This window comes from Podarcis cretensis (assembly GCF_951804945.1).
Source record: "Podarcis cretensis genome assembly, chromosome: 16".
Classification (NCBI taxonomy): Eukaryota; Metazoa; Chordata; class Lepidosauria; order Squamata; family Lacertidae; genus Podarcis; species Podarcis cretensis.
Genome location: NC_137186.1, coordinates 8182278 through 8186869, shown reverse-complemented (window position 1 = coordinate 8186869; position 4592 = coordinate 8182278). Strand labels below are relative to the sequence as shown.

At 43.5% G+C, this 4592-nt stretch overlaps 1 long non-coding RNA gene across 1 annotated transcript; it reads right to left on the bottom strand.

Moving 5' to 3' along the window:
* Nucleotides 1–498: 498 nt before the first annotated feature.
* LOC307205297 lies at nt 499–3009 on the bottom strand. The gene is made up of 2 exons (XR_013833973.1): nt 2846–3009; nt 499–1337 (listed from the first exon to the last, which is right to left on the bottom strand). It is a non-coding gene; the product is annotated as an uncharacterized lncRNA (long non-coding RNA).
* Between the last annotated feature and the right edge of the window lie 1583 nt (nt 3010–4592).

The following is a 4592-nucleotide window of genomic DNA, read 5'->3' as shown; positions in this document are numbered from 1 at the left end:
AACTGTCTGTGGACAAACGCCGGCTTCCTTGGCCTGTAAAGCGAGATGAGCGCCGCAACCCCAGAGTCCTTTGCAACTGCACTTAACTGTCAGGGGTCTTTTACCTTTTTGGGCATGAGCTAGAACTTATTCCCTCTCTCAAGGGAAGGGATTGGAATTGAGGCTATCAGAAGTGAGTGCGCAGAAGGGTTAGTTCTGTGGTCTGGTATCTTGTCCATCTTGGCAGATTTAGGAACCATAAAAGGAGCTAGTTCTTCAATGAATATTAACTTGGGAATCTGCTGCCAGAATATGTGATGACAATGGCCACCAGCATAAGGGGGTTAGTTGCCCTTGTCAGAGAGCAGGGGTAGGCAATGTGTTGCCCCCCCAGATGTTGTGGGGCTCCAAACCTCTTCATCCCTGACCTATGGACCAGCAACCTTTGGAAGATACCATACTGGTTACCTTGTGACAGAGGATGAAGTGAAAGGAAGGAGAAGAAAACTCCAAAGAATCTTTCTATGATATGCTGAAAACTTTAATGTGAAAATGAAGGAAGGAGTCAGTGGAAATGACTCAGGGTAGATGGAAATAAATGCAACATGGAACACTGAAAAAACAATAATCAGACATGTTGCCTACTGAGCTAGACATCACAAAGACAAAGCTGATAAATCATTGTAGGCTAAGCCAACAGGGTTGACCACCAGTCTTCACTTTGGCCATGTTGACTTAGTATCTTTCATAGTTGAAGTAGCTGTGGTAGAGGCTCCTGGTTCATCAGTAATGGGTGGAATAGAAGGTGATAGGTGTGGCTGGGAAACAGGAGCCTGCTCTTAAGAGAAGCATGCCAAGATAGGAAAAACTCAAAGGAATAAAGTAAAAGCAGCATCTGGATTGGTAAAGAGAAGTGCTGAGGCCTCACAAATACCACAGGTTGCACAGTGGGGATTCTGGAGCACTCAGCATTTCTGAATACCATATTCATCCACTCAGCCGAGGATCAGAATCTTGAGTCTTCTTCCTTGGATGTTCCGTCAATGTTGTGTCTCGGATTTACATGGCCAGCCTTTTCCTTGGTAGTAAGGTCTGCCACATGGGACACAAATCCTTATGACACGGTACCCTGGAGGACACGGCAGACCAGGATAGCAGGGGATGCACCCTGTGATGGGGCGATACCCCCGAGGACATCCCCAACTCCGGCCAGGAAACTGTGGACGTTGTGGGTAGCAGCCTGGATACTGATAAGACAAGGAGTCAAAGCTGGAGAATGCATCCATTTCTGGCTCATAGAAGTCTTCCAACAGCATACTGTCATTCAGGAAAGACATGGTGGAGCAGGGAGGGTAGATCTGAAATGACATTTGGATGCAGCAATTATAATCTACTGTTATTGGATTAAAACAGACCCAGACCCAGGTGCCAACTCCAGGCCCCTCTACCTAGCTCCCACAACTCTTCCCAAGTCACACATCCTTCTTGACAGCCACACCCCTTCTTCTGCACAATTCACAACTGACCCTGACCCTGCTTTAAGTCCCATTTTTGGCCTGTCTGGAAGGTGTTCTTGAAATTTGTCAAATCCTCTCACTTGTCTGAAAGGAAGAGACAGAGGAGTGTGCAATTGCATGTAGAAATTTGCCCACTGCAGAAAATGTGTCATTTACATTTATTACTCCTCCCTCTTTGTCTCTGGTGTCTCCCACCATTGGCTATATGTCTATCAGAGAGAGGGGTGGGAAGAGAGAAAATTGGCCCAAGTTCCTGATCTTAGTTGTACATCTGACCAAAGGCTCATCCAGTCTAGCATCCTGTTCTCAGTGGCCAGCGAGAGGACCCAATGGGAAGCCCATAAAGAGGACCTTGTTGAAACAGCACTCTCTACATTGCTGTTTCCCAGCCCTGGCTTTCAGAGGCTCCCCTGCTCAGACACTGGAGGTCTATCATAGGCACCCCGGCTGGTAGCAAGGACACTGTTGCCTAAATCTGCAACTGATCTCCCTTGTGGTGGGATTCCATGACAAGAATGGATGCCTCTGCAATACATTGCATCCACCTTCTCAAAGCATGTTGCTTTCCTTCTACTGCATCTCTTCCATTGCATGAGGAGAATGTGCCCACTTGAGGAAGGGGCCATAGCTCAGTGGCTGAGCATCTGCTTTGCATACAGAAACTCCTAGTTTCAATCCCCAGGATCTCCAGGTAGGGCAAGAAGAGTTATTGAATTCCCATAACACAAGTGGCTCATATCATATTATTTTTTTCCATGCAGAAGATTTCACGTTCAACCACCAGCATGTGATGATAGGACTGGGAAGGGCCCGGTTTGAAATCCTGGAGAACACTTGTTGGTGAATGTAGACAGTACTGAGCTAGTTTGAGCAGCGAACTGACTCTGTAGGGGGAGCTCCCTCTGTTCCATTTGAGCCCCCCAAATTCCCCAAAATTTTCTCTCTAGGAAATATTTTTGGGAACGTTGTGTCTCCAAACAATTTCAGCTGTGCCAAATTCAGAGACTCTTTTCTTATGTGTCTCCAAACAATTTCAGCTATGCCAAAGAGACCTTGTGTCTCCAAACAATTTCAGTTGTGCCAAATTCAGAGACTCTTTTCTTATGAAGACTAGAACACCCATGAAATGGTGACCATCTGAACACAAACCACAGTTCGACTGAAACACTCATTCTGAATATTTCTCCAGAATTTTGTGCAGGGGAAAAGTTGAACATTTATCTCAACATTTCGCTCTGGGTAAAATTCAGTGGAGAGAAAAAAATATCAAGTTAGTCTGATATTTAACAACCTACAGAGAAGAGAAGTATTTCTATTAGCAAGAAACCCATGAACAGGGAACAATTTACCTGGCTTCCTGCTGGATCCGAAGAGATACTTTCAGAATATCAGATGCTTCTGGAGCAATCTGCTGGGAGACAGCCCTTTTTATACGGTTTGTTGGCGTGCATAGAGGAAATAGCTCTTGCTCAATTCCAGGAAATAAAAATTAATCATTAGATCTTTAATTGTCAGCTGTTTCACTGAAGCACCCTAATTATTTTCACTTCCCTGTTTAATGTTGTGTTTTTCACCCATCCTTCCCTTCGCAAAGGAAACAGGTAAACAGTGTGGGCTGGTGGTGTGGGAAGGGTTTTTGAGATTAATCGATAAAGCTGGAATCCCATATCAGCTGAACGCAATGGAGCTTACTTCCAAGTAGACACATGAGGATTGTGCTGAAAGTTTGTTTTAGAATACAGTGGTACCTCGGGTTAAGTACCTAATTTGTTCTGGAGGTCCGTTCTTAACCTGAAACTGTTCTTAACCTGAAGCATCACTTTAGCTAATGGGGCCTCCTGCTGCCGCCACGCCGCCACCGCACGATTTCTGTTCTCATCCAGAAGCAAAGTTCTTAATCTGAAGCACTGTTTCTGGGTTAGCGGAATCTGTAACCTGAAGCATCTGTATCCCGAGGTACCACTGCACATTGAAGATTTTCAGGGATGGGGAACTAGAGGTTGCTAGATTCTAAACCCTATCACCCTTGACCTTTGGTCCTGCTGGCTGGTGGTGATGTGACATTTATTTAGCAAAATTGATAAATTGTTTAATCAAAAAGTCCTGTAAGTAGCATAGAAATAAAACAGTAAATCAAAACTTTGCTAAAATCCATAAACTACTGAGAAAAGAAATGCAAACAATGCTATTATCATTAACATGCAAATGCAATAAGTAAAAATTGGAAAAAAGAAGAAATATAGATAACTTACACAACTTGGTACGCTTGCTGAAATTAAAATGTATTCTTCTTGTAAACTACTGAGTTTTTTTAAATAAAACAAACAATGAATGCTTCTTTAAAACACATGTTTTTACAGTGTCGTATATATACCAATTGTGGGGAGAAATATGACCGTGTAAAAAAGTTCCAATTTTCAGAGGATAATATTCTATTGAACTATATACCTACAATAGGGAATTTGACAACTGGAGAACATAAATGGTTGTTGCTATGTCCAAAAGACTGGAAAGATTTTAGTGTGGCAGCACAGTGCTATGGAACTCTTGTCTATTACTTTCAGGAAGGCACCTTGCAGTTGCTTTAGACACCTGCTGAAAAGATTTTATTCATCGATCATCTATCTATCATCTATCTATCTATCTATCTATCTATCTATCTATCTATCTATCTAATCCAGTGTTTCCCAACCTTGGGCCCCCAGCTGTTTTTGGACTACAACTCCCATCATCCCTAGCTAGCAAGACCAGTGGTCAGGGATGATGGGAATTGTAGTTCAAAAACAGCTGGAGGCCCAAGGTTGTGAAACACTGATCTAATCCATCCTCCCCTTTTCATTTAATCTGTGGGGTTTGCATGTGCCTGTTCGCTCTGCTGGCCAACCCCCTCCCGTTCTCTCTACAAATCTTCCAATGCAGGCTGCATGATGACAACCTTACATTTCTATGTATATCAGAAGATAAGTAATTTGCACTGTGACATCATACTGTTACTTTTACAGTTTGACTGTTCAGGCGTTGACTGCTGTGCTTAACCTGCCCTGGTCCGGAAGAAGAAGCTTCAACTTAAAACATTGGCAGGGCTCCATGGAATCA